Raw genomic sequence first — 20,428 nt, 5'->3', positions numbered from 1 at the left:
ACAGCAGCCTATCTATTCATAAGGAAGAAAAATCTAGCAGTGGTATACGTTGAAAGAGGAAGAATGTGGAGACTGGAGGATCTACTTGGAGTCTATTTAGTAAGAAATAAGAGATTCTAAAACCATAGAAGGTCAGAATCCAAAGGGAGCTCCGAGATTATGCAGTCCAGCCCATGTCTGAACAGGAATCCCCCTATTGATGTAGCTGTTGACTAGTCATCCAGCTTCCATTTGGGGAGGAAACCCTCCCTACATCCCAAGCCAAGTTACAACCCTGGCAGGAAGACTTTTCCATCTACTGAGCCCAATCTTCCCTCTCCATAACTTCCAAGCATTTGCCACCGTTGAGGACTTCCAAATGGATCTGCCACTGGCCCATTGGTTTGATGAATTTTCATGTTATTTCATATTCTAGTCAATTAAATGTCAACTGTATAATTTGAAGGAACCAGTCAAACCTTCATTTATGGTGCCGTGATGATTCTTTCAATCCCATGCTATGTTATAGGAGTTTGGGCATGTGAGGAGAAGAGCCCACAGAAAGTGTTGCCTGGCATACCGTAGGTGCTTAATAAATATTATTGAGCATTAACTGAGAGGATAAGAGACAAAGGTATAGGTAAGTAGACTACTGTGGAGGCAGAGTGCTTAGGCTTTGGTAACTGATTAAATGGTGTCAAAGATAATGTCAAGTCTTTGAATATGGAGTACAGAATTCAAGGTGGTGTCAGTGGCAGATATAGAGAAGCCAGAAGCATGTGGTGTGAGCTGTACTCAGAGAAGCCTAGAACTGTCCCTTAGGATGGTCTTCCAGATTATCCAGGCACTAGTACTCTCTGCTAATGTGGGCTCATTTTTGATGAAATGAGGACCCCCACATGTCAAGATTTTGAAAAAGTCACACCAAGACACCTGAGAATTTTATGTACTTGTCAAAGTCCAGGGCAATGTGGGGAGATATGTTGCCTTTTTATACCTATGTATAAGGCAGCCAGATAACTCAAACTCTAGGAAAATACCCATTTTTACATCTTAATTTTTTCAGAAATAAATTGAAATGTCCAAATAATGACATAATTTTTTTAGGACTATGAGGTGACCAGAACACTTTTCTTAAGGGATTTGGTAGCACAATGATTAATATTGACATTTTATAGACAGATAAATGAAAGCTCAGGGCAATTCTTAAGCAGCCCAATCATGTCCACAAAGCTGAACTTGAACCCAGATCTCTGGATTTTAAGTCCAATACTTTTTTCCCAATACTCCACAACATTCTTTTCAACCAGAACAATATCTTAATCAGTGCCAGCTTCTGCCTTTTCACTTTAACCCTAAATATGGAGAATGATTCTTTTAAATGCCCAATGAACCCAATTTACATTTAACTGAGAGAACAACACTGCCAGGCTACCTCCTTTATGTACCCAAGATCTCTGGTCCTTCAATAGATCCATTTTCAGCCCTTGAAAGCTTTAATCTTCCCAGTATGAATCTTTGAGTACTGATGGATGAGCTTTATGAGTTGTCCTTATAATAGTATATCATAGTCTGGACAATATCTATTCTTCCTCTTGGTTTTTCCAGTAGATGATTAGAGTGAACTCTTGGATACCATTCCAGAGTATCCAGGGCTTAATGTAGTTATCTAAGGGCCATCTGCCAACAGCGGAATCTGGGAGACTTCACCAGCTCTGGGAATCCCTCTCTGATTTAGACTCTTCACAGTCCCTGAATGCTACCCTATTGACCCAGTTGGGAAATGTTCACATCATGAGTGGCATTCCTCATTGGAAATGGTGGGTCAGCGATTACCCCCTGTATTTCAATGAATACTGTCCCACAAAATGGTAGGAGACATTTTCCCTCACTTTAAATGAAAGAGATTCTTGAGGACTTGAGTTTGTGACCTATGAAGATGGTAAGGCCCTCATCCCCTCCTGTCCCAGTGCAGTTAAATGTAAAGATTGAAATCATGGGCAGCAATACATTTGCAAATTGTCATTTTCATGGAGGGCAAATGTTCCATACATTTTTAGAACATTGATCTTCCTATATAGCACTGAGTCAAAAGGCTGGGCATGCTCTAAAGTGACCCAGAATATGAAAGACTGAAAAGATTCAGGAAGAAAATTAGACCTGATGTCTTCCTACTGAGAATCAGTTGGATTTTTTACGGCTTATCTCCCTGTGCCCCATCCCAAGAACAATCCCTTTTTCAATTCCTCATACCACTAATGGTCCTGCTGGTATTGACAGTTCTAGGGTTTCATGGTCCCAAGGGAGTCAACTCTTTCTCAATATCAGGGCTTTGAGAGTCTCATTAAGTCAGTTGTTTCTGAGCACCAGAGTCTCAAGACTGCCTTGCACCCATTGATGTCACCAAGAAAGTAGAAACCTCAACACAGGAGTCATGACACGTTGGCCTGTTCTGGTTCTCCCTCCAACGCACTGGGGCCAATATTGCACAGGTAGTAGGCTCAGTTATCAGTAATGCAGAGCAGAACAAGAGCCCCAGGATCCAGAGCAAGAACCCAAGCAATGGATAACTCCTGACTTTGCCCAGTGAGGGAAATTTGTTTATTCATTTTCAATTAAAAAAAAAAAAACTTCTCATTGCTTTCAAGGTAAAGGCTTTTATTGGGTGACTGGCCTAGTCTCCTTGAAAATTTGGCTTCATTATTTCATAAGAAAAGAGAAAGACATGTGTGGGGGCCCTGGGGTCATCATCAGCCTTTGTCTCAGAGTAGAAGGGGAAAAATTCTTGGTTCTGAAGCTCCCTTTGGGGTGATCAAGATGGTAGAAGCATTGGCCCAAACAAGCTTCTTACCATGGACAGACATATGATGATACCCACACTGTTGTATCTAACAGCATTGTTTGAGCTGGGCTTACTTTAAGTACAGTATGTGATTTTATTGTAGGGAAAAAAGGTGGCATTGTTATTAAATACATGTATGCATGTATGTATTCTATGCGTGCATGTATTCATGCACGCGCGTGCGCGCACACACACACACACACACACACACACCACACACACACACACCCTTCTTATTTGGCAGCATTAAATCTGGAATCCAAGACTTTTTTTGACCAGAAATTCCACTGGCCTTCTTCTTTCCTCTCATTGGTATTACATGTCACCATGATGACCTAGCAAAAAAAAAAAAATCACATACTGTACATTAATTTGCCACCATCTGACAAAATATTGTCCATCAGCATGTATGGGTGCATGAGTAACATTCATTCAATTGTGCTTTCCTGATAATGGCATATCTTCTTATCAATTAAGAAAAAACAATGAGGTGGTGAGAAGGGTCACCACTGAGGTGATATTTTCATGAATGTCGCTAAGAAGGTGCTCTGCAGGGGAGTGCCAGTGTGTCTACCATATTCCTTTATGGAGGATTTGTTAGCAAGATTATTATTTTTAAAATAACAATATGAATACTGACCTGCAGATAAGGCAAGAAAGGGAAGAGGGTGGGATATAACATTCACAATTTAATTTTCATAGAGAAAGCTCTGTTTTCTCTACCCCGACATGAAAGGTCTTCATATAAAGCAAACTTTGATACTAATCAGTGTGAGAGCCATTAGAGGGACTGAAATTTGTCAATTTCTCCAAGCCAGACTGGCTAAGGTATGTCAGGTGAGGATCTAAGAAACATGGTCCTGGCTCTTGGCTATTGTCAATGCAATCTCTTAGCTTTTGTCCTGGTGCCTTTCTGGCTTCTGCTATTCAGCCCCTTTGGGTGGCTGGAAGTCTCTGCTAACCCTGGAGAGCCAGCAGAAGGAGGCTAGATCAAGTTTCCTTTCTGGGAGCCCTGTCACTCATTTCCTCCCCATGGAGAAAATTTCACACACAAGTTACAAGCCACATCCTAATTTGTGGGGATTATGGGAAGGCAAAGTACTTACCTTTGAGTAATCTCATCCTGCCTCCCTGGGCCTGTGCTGACCCTCTTGTCAAGCCTCCATTGGCTGGGTGGTGGTAGATCTCTTCCTTGTATGGTCTAGGCTGGTGCTTCTCATTTAAGGATTCTCCAACTGCTCCAATGTTCATTAGTCCAATGATCCAAGGAGTTCAAGCAACAGAGGCACATTAAGTTGGTAATAATTGGAAAGACTTTTGTGAGCTCTACATTAAATTACCCTGGGAGTTCATAACATGTTGTTATTATTGATGAAAGGAGTTCATTAAACAAAAGCCATCAGGAGCTGCTGGTGTAGGGCTACGGTGGCCTTCAGTCCATTACCCTTAAACCTCTAACAGCAACAACAGTGATAGCTAGCATTTATAAAGTGCTTTAAATTTTAATAATTTATTTTGATTTATCAACAATCACTTCCATATGTTTTTGAGTTTAAAATTTTTTTCCCCTTCCTCCCCACCACCCTCCCCAAGATGGTGCACAATCTGATATAGGCTACACATTTACATTCCTATTAATATAAAGTGCTTTAAAACATTATCTCATTTGATTCTCACAGCAATCCTGGGAGGTAGGTGATATTATGATCACCATTTTACAGATGAGGAAACTGAGACAAACAGATTAAATAACTTGCCCAGGATCACATAGCTGGTTTCTAAAGCCAAATTTGAACTCAAGTCTTTTTGACTCCCAGGGGCAACTAGGTGGCTAGGTGGTGCAGTAGATAGAGGCAGGAAGGCCTGAGTTCGTATCTGGCCTCAGACACTTATTAGCTGTGTGACCCTAGTCAAGTCATTTAATCCTATTTTCTTCAGTTTTATCATCTATAAAATGAGCTGAAGAAGGAAATGGTAAATCACTCCAGTATTTTTGCCAAAAAAATATCCTAAATGAGGTCCTGAACAGTCAGACACAATTGAAATGACTAAACAATAACAGCTTTCTGACTCCAGGCCAGGACACTGTCCACTGTGGTGCCCCCCCCCCCAAGCTGCTCAATGTAGATCTACTCCATTGTCTTTATGCAGATGTTCTCCAAATTTCCCAGCATCCAAATAACAAAGCCCTTCCCATCTGCCATATAATGACTAAGGGTGGTCAGCCCTGCTCCTGCTTTCAGGCAGGCACTCTTCCACTCCTGTTCTGATGTGAGACCTTGGCAGATCTGTTTGGTGTGCAAGACCACCCAGGATACCTCTATCTTCACACACACATACACACACACACACACTCTATATATATATACACACATACACATACATATATATACATACATATATTTTTTCAGGATAATAATATATATATTTTTTGGTTTTATTTTATTTTTAGGATAGGCAATGAGGTTAAGTGACTTGCCCAGGGTTACACAGCTAGTAAGTGTTATGTGTCTGAGGCCAGATTTGAACTCAGGTCCTCCTGAATCCAGGCTGGTGCTCTATCCACTGCACCACCTAGCTGCCCCATGAATATATGTTTTTGTTGTTGTTTTGGTGAGGCAGTAGGTGTTAAGTGACTTCTCCAGGGCCACACAGCTTGTGTCAAGTGTCTGAGGCTGGATTTGAACTCAGGTCCTCCTGACTCCAGGGCTGGTGCTCTGGGACGAGAATGTACTTTGAAGTCTACCTGGGAGCAGTGGAGAGAGGGATGAGTTGAGGCCATACTCATGACAGGTCCATGAAGGCTACATGCTTGTTTCTGTAGAATTTCTCACACACCCCCTTCTTCAGAAGGACCTTCCTCTTCACGATTCTGCACAATGAGAGCCAGACATTATTTCAGAGAATAAGACATTGCATTCCACGGCAGGGTCAGAGCTGGGGAATTATGTCTGACCCTTTAGGCAGCTGTGTGCCACAAGGCCATACCCAGGGGAAAGTCCTAGACAAAATGCCCCGATTGGATTTCAGTGAATTATGAAAACACAGATAAAGAAAGAAAGAAAGAAAGAAAGAAAGAAAGAAAGAAAGAAAGAAGAGAAAAGAAAGAAAGAAAGAAGAAAGAAAGAAAAGAAAGAAAGGAAGGAAGGAAGAAGAAGGAAGGAAGGAAGGAAGGAAGGAAGGAAGGAAGGAAGGAAGGAAGGAAGGAAGGAAGGAAGGAAGGAAAGGAAGGAAGGAAGGAAGAAAGAAAGAAAGAAAGAAAAAAAGAAGAAAAAGAAAGAAAGAAGAAAGAAAGAAAGAAAGAAAGAAAGAAAGAAAGAAAGAAAGAAAGAAAGAAAGAAAGAAAGAAGGAAAGAAAGAAGGAAAGAAAGAAGGAAAGAAAGAAGGAAAGAAAGAAGGAAAGAAAGAAAGAAAGAAAGAAAGAAAGAAAGAAAGAAAGAAAGAAAGAAAGAAAGAAAGAAAGAAAGAAAGAAAGAAAGAAAATGAAAGCAGAAAAGATAGCATGAATGAAGAAAGGAGAAAATCCAAGAAGAGACTGGGTGAAAAAGAACCTTTCCTGACATCACAGCCCATTCTCACAATCTTCCAGAATGCCATTGCTAAAAACTTTTAAAAGTTTGCTGTAATTTTACAACGTTAGGCATAAATAAATGTAGGCACATATTGAATAGAGATCTGAACCTAAAGTCAAGAGTTTGGGCTCATATGGAGTCTCTGACCCAGTCCAGCTAGCCTCAAGCCCAGGGAAGGCATCTTACCTTTCTTTGCCGTGGGCATTTCTCTAACACTATGAGTTGCAGAGAAGTACGGACCTAAATGGGTAGAGGAAGTAAGCACACTAGGACCTCCCTACATTAGCGAGATCATAGGTCTCAACATTTTCTTCCCCTTCCACTCCCCCAAAAAGTGTGAATAAGAATAACAGACCTTGGTGACCTTCAGGAATAAAACAAATGGCCTGAGCTTCCCTATTCAAGAGCTAGACCAGGAGTTGGGGTTGGGAACCTGCAGCCTTCAGGCCACACACTTAAGGACCTAAAAGGCCATATGTGGCCTGAAGGCAACAGGTTCCCCACCCAAAACCAGGCTGGTGTTACCATGCCCAGAGTGCTGGATGTGGAGTCAGAAAGACCTGAGTTTAAATTCAGCCTTGGACATTTACTGTATGTCCCTGGGCAAATCATTTTGCCTCTGTCTGCCTCGGTCTCTTCATCTGTAAAATGGGGATAATAATAGCATCTACCCCCCCCCAGAGTTGTTGTGAGTATCAAATGAGGTAATAATCATAAGGATTTTGTAAACTTTAAAGCAATATATAAATTCAAACTTATTATTATTAATAGTAAAAAGGTTGGCATGGAACAACTACCATGGAAATGGTGTCTAACATCTATTAGACTTTACTGATCCATATGGAGGTGGCATGCATTGACTATCTCCCATATCATATATGATTGCATCAATAGGAAGGAATTGGGGTACAGTGAAAAGAACACTGGCTCAGGATTCCAAGGACCTAGGTCCAAATCCCACCTTTGATGCTTACCTTGGCTAAATTACTTCTCTGAACCTCAGCTTCTTCATCCGTAAAATGAGTGAGGTGAAATAGGTGACTTTGGAGGTTCCACTGCAGTTCTAGGGTACTTTGATCACCTTTGAATTTCACAAGCCCTCTAGGAGATGGGGGGCTATGAGTGCGATTATTTCCTTTTTATATATGAGGAAACTGAGGCCCAGGGAGATTCATGTACTTGCTCATGGCCACAGAACTAGTGTAAGAGGCAGATTCAGGCCAAGGTCTTCTTGACCTCAAATTGGGCATACTAACCATCACGTCCCATTACCTTTCCATGGACCTTTTTTGTGCCCTCTCCCATGGTCTCTTCCACCTCTAAATCTATGGTCTTATGATCTTATGTAGAGCCAGCATCTCTGTTTATTTAAATTTTGTTCAACACTTAAGACTGAAGGGATTGATTTTCTGCATCCTAAAGAGTAAATCATTTTCATTTTCTTTTTAAAGGCCAAGTCTTCTGTGGGTTTAGTAATTAACAATTCTTGGCTACTCTGCACATCCATATGGAGGTCCAGTCCTTTCAGCTAAGGGAGTTGCTCCTGCTTCATTGACTATTTTTAGAAAACATTTATTGAGCAATGGATTTATTACTGAACAGATGGAGCAAAACGCCCAGCGCTCAATATTCACAAAATCCCAATGCAAGGAGAAGAAACAAATGAAGGTTTAGTATGTTACCATCATAAGTGCCATGTTGGGAGAGAGTGTCTAAAAAGGAAAGATCCTCTGAAATATCTAAAAGTCTCTTGCAAGAAAATGACTCATAAGCAGGTGTGTATGTGTGTGTGGGGGGGGGGGGTAGATGGAAGACTTGCTTGGATCATGATCATGCCTCCCTTAGCAGAAAAAGATTAACAATTCTTGTTGACCGAGTCACACCAAGCCAGCTCTTGATTTTTTGTGGCCATCCAGTCCGTGTGTGAAGTACTATGATGAATACTAGTGCTCTCTTTAGCCAAGAGTTTCAAGCTTCAGTTCATCAGTTTTTAAACCAACAAAGACAAAAGTGAGCCAGTTCCTGCCCTTGAGGAGCTCACATCGTACCATGGGAGACAATGTGCACAATGTGTATATACAAAGGTACCAAAGATGCCAAGAAGTAATAAAGTTGACTGTCTGGAGTTTCTGCTCCCTTCTTTTTCCCAGCCTTTTAATGGCTCTGCTAACAAATGGAGAAAGAAAAAGCCTCTGCTGATAATCATCAGCTAGGAGAAGGAGAAGCTCCATTTTTACTGTTCACAGATGGGATGAGCTGTTCCTTAATCATTCAAACCAAGCTTTAAGTAGATGCTCGAGGGGAAATGTGAGCCTGGTTCTCCCTCTGAGCCTGCCTAAGTAAGATTTATATTTGGGCTCAAGGACCATACTTTGCCTCAGGCATTCAATTCAGGAGGAGACTGGGGAAAAGAGGATCCTTCCTACATAGGACTTGATTTTGTGTTTTAAACGAATTCTGCTTTTGTGGCCATCTCATGCATTTCTCCCCTGATTTATAGGTTCCAACTGGAGCCCACCCTGCTTTGTTCAGTAGTTTAGTCATGTCTGGCTCTATGTGACCCCGTGGATTTTGTCCATGCAATTTTCTTGGAAAAGATACTGGAGTGGTTTGCCATTTCCTTCTCCAGTGTGTCCCCATTTTACACTTGAGGAACTCTGAGGCAAATAGGGGTTAAGTAACTTGCCCAAGGTCACACAACTAGCAAATATCTGGTGCTGGATTTGAAATCAGATCTTCCTGACTCCAGGCCTGGTGCTCTATCCACTGTACCATCTAGCTGCTTACTCTGCTTTAGTAATCACTTATTCTATCAATATTTAAGAAGCATCTACTCTATGCCAGGCACTGTCCTAGGTGCTGGGGATACAGAAGCAAAAACCAAAACAAAACAGACCATGACCTCAGAGATTTGTTGAGGAGAAAACCATGGTCACAGAGGAGTAAAGATAACATATGTGCAGGTCAGTACAATTGGAGGAGGGGGTATGAGCAATCAGGGCCCATGAGGAAAGGCTTTCTGTGGGAGGTAGTTCATAAGCTTTGAAAGAAGTTAGAGCTCTGAAGGGGCAGAGGGGAGAAAGGAGTGCACTGCAGGCATGAGGGACAGCCGCTGCAAAGGCCCTGAAGCAAGAGATGAGATGTCATGTAATGCTGACCTGGAAGGAAACCAGTTTGGCCAAAGGAGTGCAGAAAAGTAGGCCACAGACCAGAGAGCAGCATCTCAACCACAGGACCTAGCTGAGCTAGGATCCTCTTCCAGCCATTCTGAATTCTTGGTGGGCAGAGTGAGGAGTGAGAACTGTGTCCTGGAGGCTGCCCTCAGAGGATCCCTGGGGTGGGCCCAGGCTTTGGGAGCTAGGCCCAGCCCTGCCATATGTGCCTAGTATGGCCGCTGGCCTCCCTCAGCGTCCCCTCCTCTAGACTGCTGCTTCCAAGAACACAGTTGGAGATTAAAAGTCCCAAATTGTGCTCTCCCTTCACACTTGTCAGCCTCTGGCATGTGAAGGGAGAGAGAATTTCGTGACGCTCAGCTTTAAAGCCATTTCTAAAGCTCACTATTTCCACTTGCCCAGCGGCTGTGCCCCCTTTTCTTCTTCACATTCCAGCTTCCTACACTTGCCCCCCATGCCTGCAATCCAGCAGCAACCATGGCCTTCCTGCTGTTCCTCCCACGAAACATTCCCATTCTGCCACGGAAGAACGCTTTTCCAACGCTCTCCCATCCCGTGCTTTTGTACTGGCCACCACTACTCCCTCCTCCGTCTCTCAGACCCAACTCAGCTCAAATCCTGGCTTCTGCAGGAGGCTCTTCCTGCTGGCTCCAGCTGCCAGCTCCTTCCCTCAGGTTCCCTTCCTCTAGGATGGGGTCTGTACCCTCTCACTTTCAAACTGTAAGCTCCTTGAGAGGGGGATTATTTTTGTATTTCTTTGTATCGCCGGAGGGCACAGAACAAGCCCTTCACAAATGCTCCTTGACCGACTAAATTCATTTGGAGCCTCCAATTGGTGATGGATTCTGTCACCTGGCTCAGAAGAGGCCAAATAGCTTACAACTTTTCAGACTTAAGAAAAAGGGAACCATTTCTAAGCAATCTCTTGTATCTCTGGGATGTCATCTCAAAGCTTTTCCATTCTCTTTTACTTAGTGGACAGCTAAGTGCAGGCACCTCTTATGGCCTCAGATATGTGTCGAATGGACAATTTGCCATGGGAGGTCCTTTAGAAGGTAAGTGGAAAGGAGATTTGGAGTCTGGTGTCCTAGATTCAAATCCTGGCCTGGCTCAGCCACCACTTCCTGTGCAAGTCACTCACTCTCCCTGACCTTCAGCCCCCCCCTCTGTAAAAGGAAGGGGGAAGACTCCTTGCTAAAGCCCCTGATGGTTCTAGCATTCTGCAGTTGACAACTGCAAAGATGAATGGCTCTGATGTCGGATCCAGGAATGGATAAGCATTTATAAGGGGGGTGCTAACCAATTAGAAGAGTAACTATCCAAAGTGCTAACCTGCAGTGCTGGAGGCAATTCACAACCAATTAATGCCTTCTGATTAATGTTGCTATAGGAAATGTTGGGCTAATGAATATTGAATAATGAAATAATGAATATTGAGCAGGTCATTCTGTAAATGGTTACTGAGGGAGCAATCAGTCAGAGGGAAGAAAGCCATGGTATAAAGAAGGGTTTCTGCACGGGAGAGCTCTCATCACTCCCTATCATCCTCTGGTCCCTTCATTCCATCATGAACTTCAACCTCTTCCTTCCTTCATTCCTTCCTTCCTTTTGCTCCACCCTATCTCCCTCCCACCCTTTGTTCCTTTCTTTTCTTTTTCTTCCTTCCTTCATCTCTCTCTCTCTCTTCCCATCCCCCCTCCACTTCTTCCAGGCTGAAAGCACAATGGTCACTCACTGACCTGATTCTACCACTGATCAGTCCAGAATCTTTGACTTTCTCCATTTGTAGCCCAGGCTGGTTCCACCTTCCTTCAGCAATCTGGGAGCCGCACCCCTTATTGAGGGGGTTGGATTTAATGGAAGCACAGGATTCCACACCACTGAGAATACTTAGGTTGCCTCCACCTTCCCCCAGCAGTAATTACAGGTGTTTGCCATCACACCCACCTGACACTGGTTTTCTTCATCCACTTCATTCACCTCTCATCTTTCTTTTCTTTAGATTTGGCTCTTCACTCGGGTCTGTCAGGGGTTTTTTAGATACTGCTTCCTCTGTCCAACACATATACATTTCCCCCAACTTTCTCTTATCCGGAATCTTAATCAACATGCCTTACCCAAGTCAGCAATAAGATTGTTAAACTACACAGGGACAAACACTAGTCCTTGGAGCTCTCCATTATAGACCACCTTCCAAGCTGGTATCAACCCCTTACTGATTACTCTTCTGGTCTAGCCTTTCAACCAGCTCACAGAATTGGAGAGGCGGAAGGGCCACAGTGGCTTTCTTGTCATCACATAAAGAAAAGGAAGCTTCACTCTAATATACCCAACAAGGGGTGGTCCAGCCTCAGCTTGAACACCTCTAAGGAGAGGGAATCTCACACCTCCTGAGGTAGCCCATCTACTTTGGGATAGTGTTGATTGTTAGGAAGGTTTGCCTGACATGAAGTCAAAATGTGCCTCTCTGTAACTTTTCCACTCAAGCTTCTGGTTTGGTCCCCTGGGACCAAATGGAAAAAGCCCAATCCCTGAATCCCAAATCCACCTAAGCTTACTTCTAGGTTACATCTCTACTTATTATGAGAGCCTTGCTTACAGGCTTTGCTAAAACTCAAGGTAACAATGTCTGGGACAGTCTCTAATCTACCAGCCCATGTGATAGATTGTCAAAAGGGAAATAGAGTTATCCTGGCAAGAGCTGTTCCTTAAGAAGCCATACTGGCTTTGGGATTCTTGTTTCCACTCCAACATATTCACTAACCATCCCTTGGACAATATTTTCTATCATTTTGCAGGGACAAAAATCTAACTCATTGACCTCTGGTTTGTAGACCTGACTGCCTTCTCTTCCCATCCTTCCCTTTTAAAATTTGGAACAACATTTGCTCTTCCCCAGTTTCATGGCACTTCTCACCCTCTCTATACCCTTTCAAAAATCACTGACAGTGACTCAGAAATGGCATTGGCCAATATTTTCTTTCATTGCCAGGAATATAGTTCATCTTGGCTTGGGGACTTCAATTCATTAAGAGCACGGAGTTGCTTATATATTATCTCTTTGCTCATTATGGGTTTAAATTCCCTATTGGCCATATTTGTGTTTTCTGTTTCAGCCCAAAGATAGTTCTTCTTGGCAGAGAACACAAAGCAGCATAAGAGTTGAGTCATTCTGCCTTTTCTCTGCAGCCTGTGATCATAGTCCCATCTATCCAGTGCTGTGATGATAGCCCTTCTTTGATCTTTCTCTTTTCCTCTATATAGGACAGATATGCCCTTTTTGTTGCCCTTCACTCTCTTTGTTATTGTCTTCTAATTCTGAGCTTTAGAACTTGGCCACTATTCTGACAAAACTGTGCCATGCTTCCACTTTCCTTCTCCTCTCAATCCACATGTTTGTTTCCACCATATTGGCGTGTCTGTTTAAACCTAAGTTGGATTGGGAGTTCCCTGTGCAGTCATACTGATTACTTTAAACAACTCTCCTTTTGCTACCTCACTGAAATTTTCTTTTCTTATCTTTACAATTTTGATCTTCGAAAGCTTACCATCCTTTCTGGGTGACTCTCTCTGTAGAATGTAGGTCATGGTATCCTACCTGTACATTCTCTGAAATAATTTCTCCCCAGAATTTAGGATGCATATCAGACCATGCTCACCTTTACTTTCCCCAGTTACAAATTTTAAGATGGAATGATCCTTCCCTCATAAGGTTAAACCCTTGTCTCCCCCTTCAGAGGGCAAGTCCAATTAGGAGGCTTTTGCAACAGCTTGTTGAGAGGTGATGAGAGGCAGGGCTTAGGCCATATGAGAAGAAAGAAGTGAAGAGAGAGTAGATTAAGGAGGCAGAATCAACAAGACTAGAAACTGATGGGATATGGAGCATAGAGAAGAAGGAAGAGTCAAAGGTAGAAAACGTGAGTGCCTGGAAGGATGGTGTTCCGTGGTCCCACAGAAACAGGCACATTTGGAGGAAAGATAGTTTTATGGGGGAAGGGAATGGGATTTGTTTTGGATGTGTTAAATTCTAGGTGCCTATGAGACATTCAGGCATAATATCTAGGAATCATCTACATGGGGTGATCATTAAAGCCATGGGCACAGATGAAATCATCAAGAGAGAAAGTATAGATATAGAAGAGAAGAAGGGTTAGGACAGAGCCTTGAGGACAGATTGCAATTTTTCCTGTATTTTTCAGATTAATGAACTGAATATCACATAAAAAAAGGCAAAGTGGAAAGACACAGATAACAAATGAACAAAAGAGACTGAGGGGTGGTCAGGAAGGTAGGAGCAGAGGGAGGAGAGAACAGTGTCTCAAAAACTCTGCAAGAAGAAGACGTACAGTACCAGTAAGTGGTCAAAAACACTGAATGGCACAGAAAAGTACAGAAAGATGAGGACTGGGAAAAAGGCTGTTGAATTTAGGAATTAAGTAATCATTGCTAACCTTGAAGAGAGAAACTTCAAATGAATGATGAGGTCAGAAGTCACATTACAAAGGACTGAAAAGTGAGGGAGAAAAGAGGAAGTAGAAGCAATGAATGAATACAGGGTTTTTTTTTCCCTAAGCATTTCGTTATCAAAAAAATATATATGATAATAACTTGAGGGAATGGCAGGGGCAAATGAAAGCATGTTTTTCTAAATATGGGAGGCACCTGGACATGTTCGTAGGTAGCAGGAAAGGAGCCAACACAGAAGAAAAGACTGAAAATTAGAGACAATGGGGGTCATTAAGAGGTAATCTTCAGAAAAAGAGAATAACGTGATCAAGGGCACAGGGAGAGGTGTTCATTTGGTGGGGCACGGGGTGGGGGTGAGAAGGGCCTCCTCCTTGGCCAAAACTACAGCAAAGGAGGAGAGAATAAAGGAGGATTTGAAGGAGTTTTGAGGAGTGGGATATTAGAGGCACCAAAGTTCACACAGATGGTGCATTTGTTTTTTCCATTCCTTTTTCAGATGTGCTGCATCCTTGGCTAGGAGTCCGCCATTTTTATATATCAAAGCCATCATCCAGCAGTCTGACTGCTGTTCTCAGGCACTGTCCATTTCCTAATCTGCCTTTCTATTTTGAATATTATGGAGTGGATAAGTGGCAATAAGGAAAATATCACCTGTTCCCCTTGGGCCTCAGTTTCCTAATGAGGACTTCATAATTTTTGGATGACATTTCATCCTTGGCCACCCTTTTCAGGGCTATTTGTCTTTTTCCTATTATCTTGACCAGGTACAATGAGCCAGGGGGAAGAACTGGCAGACTCCTTGCCCCACACTGGACCCTCTGGATGCTCTTTTTATCATTACCCAGCAGACTTTATTTGGTTGAGGTTCACTCCATCTGTATTACTGGTGCAGAGTTTATTGCTGTAAGCCTCTAGGGCAGAGATTCTTAACCCTTTTTTATGGCCCAGATCTTTCTGGCCATCTGGTAAAGCCTGTGGACTCCTCAGAATAATATTTGTAAGTACATAAAATAATTACACAGTATTTAAAGGAAACTGGTCAGAATGAAATACAGTTATCAAACTATCTTTAAAAAACATTCACAGATCTCAGTTAAGAAGCAATCTAGGCTATCCTCCCTGTTTTGTTCAGTGAGTGCAGGACAATCTTCCTTTCCTCCCTAATCACTTTCTTCATACTTGCAGACATTCCTGCTATCCCACAGTATCACCCTCTTCAATTCCCATAACCTGCATCTTCACTTGCTCTGAACTATTTAGAAGGGTGGTCTGACCTCACTTCTCCCCATCAGTATCACCCATGATTTCACCAGCTCTATGCTTTTTAAGTCAAAAGTCCCCTTAAACCTTCTCTGATTATCATTTCCTCCCATCTCTCTCCCACCCTACCTCAATCCTCTTAATCTATTCTTTTTATTTCTTAAAAAAATGTTTTAGGTATGCTCTCTCACTTTTCCTATCATGGGAGATGATCATACACTTTCCAGTGAATTCCACCATTGAACCCTCCTTCACTGAAAAAAAAAAAAAGTTAACACATTGATCGCACCTGAAAATGCATACTTCACTTCAAAAGGCATGCTTTACCACCAAGTCCTCAGAGTTCCCAACTGGTCATTTACACTGAGCAGAGTTCGGAATTCCTCCCAAATTTTTTTTACATTATTATGGTCATTATATAAACTGTTCTCCTGATTCTTCACATCTCCCTCTGCATCAGTGCAGAGAAGTCTTCCCAAACTTCTATGAATTTTTCAGATTTGTTATTACTTATGGTGCAATAATATTCCTTTACATTTTATATCCAATTTCTCATTCCCCTATTGATTAATTTTCATTTTCCTTTCAGTCTTTTGATATTGCAAAAAGGGCTGCTATGAATATTTTTGTTTATCTGACTCTTGAGTTTGTTTTATACCTCATTAGGGTATATGCCTGGTTAGTTGTATCTCTGGGTCAAAAACTATGAATACTTTGGTGACTTAGTGTAATTCGGAATAGTTTTCCAAAATGTTGGAACCAATGCACAGTTCCACCAACAATAAATGTGCCTGTTGTCCTGCAATCCCTCCAGCATGTATCATGTTTTTCTTGATCATTTTTACCAACCTGGTGGGTGAAAGGTGAAAACTCATGTTCTTTGATTTGCATTTTTCTTGTTTTTAATGATTTAGAGCATTCGTACAATTGTTGATAGCTTGTACTTTTTTTTGAAAACTACCTGCTTATATTCACTGACCACATATATATTAAGAGATGACTCTAACTGCTATATGTCTGTATCAATGCTCTATAGATATTGGATAGCCAGGATTTGTGTGTGAGGGGGACAGGGACTGAAGGGTTAGCCAGTGGTTTGTTTGTAGCACTGTTAGCTGGGTGGGTTGCTTGCTTTGTTTTTCTGAAAAGATCACTTCAATTGCTGTTGTGAGGAACCAGCCTCCTTTCCTAGGGATGTGTCATCTGAAAATCACCTAGACTTGGCCCATATCAATAATAATGATAATAATAAAAATAGCTAAAGTTTCTGTAGCACCTACTATGTGCTATGCTTTTTCTAAGTACTTTGCAAATATTATCTTATTTCGTCCTCACAGCAACTCTGCAAGGTAGGTGCTATTATTATCCCCATTTTATAGTAGAGGAAACTGAGGCCCAGGAGGACACTGTGCCCAAGGTCATACAGTCAGAAAGTGTCTCAGGTCAGACTTTGACTTCAGGTCTTCCTGACTCCAGGTCCTATGCCCTTTCTACTGCACCACCAGCTGTTTCATTAGAGCATGGTATGCCATGCCACCTGCCTAGAGGTCTCCAGGTCCTTCTCACTACAACTTTCTGCACAGTTCCTACTTGTTCTTCGCTCATTCCCTGACTAATGTATCCCATACTCCTTGACCCCTTCTGCCTGATTCCTCCAAACTGTAGGATCACAGATTTAGAGCTGAAAGGGACTTCAGACACCTCAAATCCAGTCCCTCGCTCATTGCAAAGTGCTTTACTTGGGCTCTCATTGGATCTTCATGACAGCTCAAGAAACTGAGGCTTCCAGACATAAAATGACTTGCACAGAGTCACAGAGCTAGCTTCTGAGGCAGAATTTGAACTCAGTTCTATGCACTGCTCTGCCTAACTGCACCTATAGGTATCCTGGAACATTGTAAGGGTTTAGGTGACTGGCCCCCAACTCTATCACATCAAAACAGTGTCATCTTGACCACTTTTTGTTCTTGGGAAATTGTATCCTCTTCTCTGGCATACTGACCCAAAGCCCCAGTGAATCTCATGACCCAGAAGGCATGACTGACTTGTCTAGAAACCTCCAACTAATTAGTGGCAAAGGCATTCCCTGCAGGAGCTCTGAAAGTCTCAGTGCTTGTCCCATTTCCATGGATCTGTGTCCCCAAGAAGAGCCATGCCCCTAGCCCATCAAGGTCTGGGGAACCTAGCAGCGCCCCCCTCCAACCCCTCCCTGGAGGAAGCTCATTGTACTTTGGAGAACACTAATAATTAAGACCTTTCAGCCTCTAGGGCCAAGGAGGGCAAGCTGGTTTCCTCTTGCATAGGCCAACAGTGGAGAAGAGCAGTGCAGTGGAGTGGATAAGGCATCACCTGGAATCTGGCAGATGTGGACTCAACTCTTCCCTCCCCTACTTAGCAGTCTTCTTGAGCCCCATTTCCTCCTCTCTAAAATGAGGTGGTCGAACTCAGTGCCTTTGAAGGGCTTTTCCAGCTCTCAGTTTTTGATCCTATGAATCTTACTCCTAACTCCCAAGTCCAGGAGTTTAATAACAGTTGCACTCAAAGCCAGATCCTCAGAATCATACACATCTAAAAATACAGGTTGCATTTTTCTGGAAATTATTTTTTCAAAGAACACAGATGCTATTTCTCTCCTCCCTCCTTTTTGAAAACTGGAGGCTGTTGTTTAAAGAATTTCTGAAGATGGCTTGTGCATTTGGTTTCCCCAAATAGGGCACCTTTCTCCACACCTTCAACCAGCCCCTTGTAGACCACATCCAGCTTCCTTGGGACAGGCCCAGATACGTTGTACAGAGGGGCTCGGTTTGATGCAGCATGATTGGTCCCCGTGGACCATGGGCTAAACAAGGGCTGGTGACAGACATGTGAAAGGCTGTCCCTTAGAAGGTTTGCTCTTGGTTACGTCATAGAACCAGAACTAGTTAGATTCAGCACTTAGTTTGGGCTGGGTTTGGAGACAGAAGAACAGAAAGGGAACAGTCCCTACTCTCAGGGTGCTTACAGTCTATTTTACAAGGGTACAAGTAAATGAGAGAGAAAGACAGAGAGAGAGAGACAGAGACAGAGACAGAGACAAAGAGAGACAGAGAGAGACAGAGAGAGAGAGACAGAGACAGAGACAAAGAGAGACAGAGACAGAGAGAGAGACAGAGACAGAGAGAGAGGGAAACTAAGTATGGGAAAAAGGTAGGGAATTATGTAGGAAGCACAGGAATTATAGCTAGGTGGCATAATGTATAGAGCACCGAGCTTGGAGTCAGGAGGACCTGAATTCAAATCCAGCCTCAGACACTTACTAGTGGTGTGACCTGGGCAAGTCACTTAACCCTGTCTGCCTCAGTTTCCTCATCTGTAAAATAAGCTGGAGAAGGAAATGACAAGCCACTTCAGTATCTTTGTCAAGAAAAACGCAAATGGGATTATAAAGAGTCGGACATGACTGAAAATAACTGAACGATAAAATTCTGCTCAAACTCAGGAGAACTTTTGAGCATTAAAAAGGGTTTTACAATCATGATATCTACAGCTAGAAAGAACGTTAGGAGCCAGCTAATGTGACCCCTTCATTTTACAGAGGAGGAAATTGAGACCAGGTCAAATGCTATTACTTTCTTGCTGTCCCAAATCCAGGACTCCTCCCATTATACTCCTCTATCACTTCAACAAGTAAACTCCCCATTACTGAAAGGAGACCAGCCCAGGCTGTGTGTGTGCCTCTGGTAGAATCTTGTTAGGGAACTCCTGTTTGGATGCAGGTCAGTCTTCAAAACCTCAAAGATGCCTCCAATTCTGATTCTATGAGTAACAAGGATGCTGCCCCCTAGAGAACCAGTGGACGACACTCCGTGAAGGAGATAAGGGAGCACAGAGTTGAGACGCATGATTATGAATGTCACCTAGAGGACATCTAGGCAGAAAATTGTCCCACTGCCTTTGGGGTGGGGGAGGCTTTGCATTTTAAGCCCCAGTTCTGATGAAGAGAACCAATGGGCTTTTCTAAGGCACAAGCCTCCCACTCAGTTAAACTCTATGGTTCCACATTAAATCCAAGATCAAATAGAAAGCCATCTGTTGGACATTTAAAACTCTTCACACTTGCCTCGCCCCTTCCTATCTTCTTAGGTATTGCTACTGTTCCTGCACTCTAAGCCAGCAACACTGGCTGCCTTGCTATTCCGTACATTTCATCTCCAATCTCCAGGCCTTTTTTTTTTTAAAGACTCAGTCTCCCTACCTGCCCCAATGACAAGGGCTACTCAGTCCCAGTCTTGCTCAGACATGGGCATTTTGACCTGCTCTGTTTCTGACCCCCCTTAGGCAGCCTAGTGCCCTCATTCTATTAGGGCCAAACTTAGTGCAGATACTCGGTTAACTTAGCCTGCTGCAGCTTAGAACTCCCAAGCTCAAGAGATTCACCAGCCTCCTTCTCCCCATGCAGGCATGTGCCCTCATTCCTGGAACACTCTCACTCTTCGTCTCTACCTCTTGAAATCTCTGGTTTCCTTCAAAACTCTGCTCAAATGTGCACTTCTTCAGGAAGCTCTTTCTGATCCCCAATGGATAGTGTGCTCCCCCAGCTACCTTGTATTCATTTTCTCACTTTGTAGACAATTGCAGACAATATATACTAGATATTCATTCATCTGTGGACATGTTGTTTCCTTTGACTAGGTTCTAAGCTTTTTGAAGGCAGGGACTGTTTCATGTTTATTTTTGTATCTCTAGTGCCTGGGCAAGTCACTTCCAATCTCTTGGTGTCAGTGCTACCATTTGTAAAGTAAAAGGACTAGATTAGACAGCCCCTAGGACCCCATTGTCTTCTGGCTTAAAACCCCATTATCTTTGGGCTACTGTCCATTTCTGCTGGTGGTGTGGAATCTTTATATGATGTTACCTCCAGCCCATGCTGTTATCTTTGCAAGGCTGATCACATCAGCTGAACACAATGTCCTTCATTCACTGGTTCAGTCCATGTATACAAGAGGAGGGCAATTTCCTAAATCTAAATTCATTCCATGGCACAAGCAGCTGTCAGTGTGACTTTGGCATCTCCCAAAGGAATGTCTCAGCTTACTGTTTCACTTTCCTGCTTGTACTGGTGTGTCTTTGGGTTTAGGAATGGGCTAGCCCTTGGG

General features: G+C 42.8%; 1 protein-coding gene across 4 annotated transcripts in view; it reads left to right on the top strand.

The window, feature by feature from the left end:
- Positions 1-20,428, top strand: part of HECW1 (HECT, C2 and WW domain containing E3 ubiquitin protein ligase 1) — a 317,358-nt gene that overhangs the window by 115,693 nt on the left and 181,237 nt on the right. The window lies entirely within an intron of this gene.

This window comes from Phascolarctos cinereus, unplaced genomic scaffold (assembly GCF_003287225.1).
Source record: "Phascolarctos cinereus isolate Bilbo 61053 unplaced genomic scaffold, phaCin_HiC Scaffold_4;HRSCAF=312, whole genome shotgun sequence".
NCBI classification, from domain to species: domain Eukaryota; kingdom Metazoa; phylum Chordata; class Mammalia; order Diprotodontia; family Phascolarctidae; genus Phascolarctos; species Phascolarctos cinereus.
The sequence above is the reverse complement of the archived record's forward strand: the minus strand, read 5'-3'. Positions and strand labels throughout refer to the sequence as shown.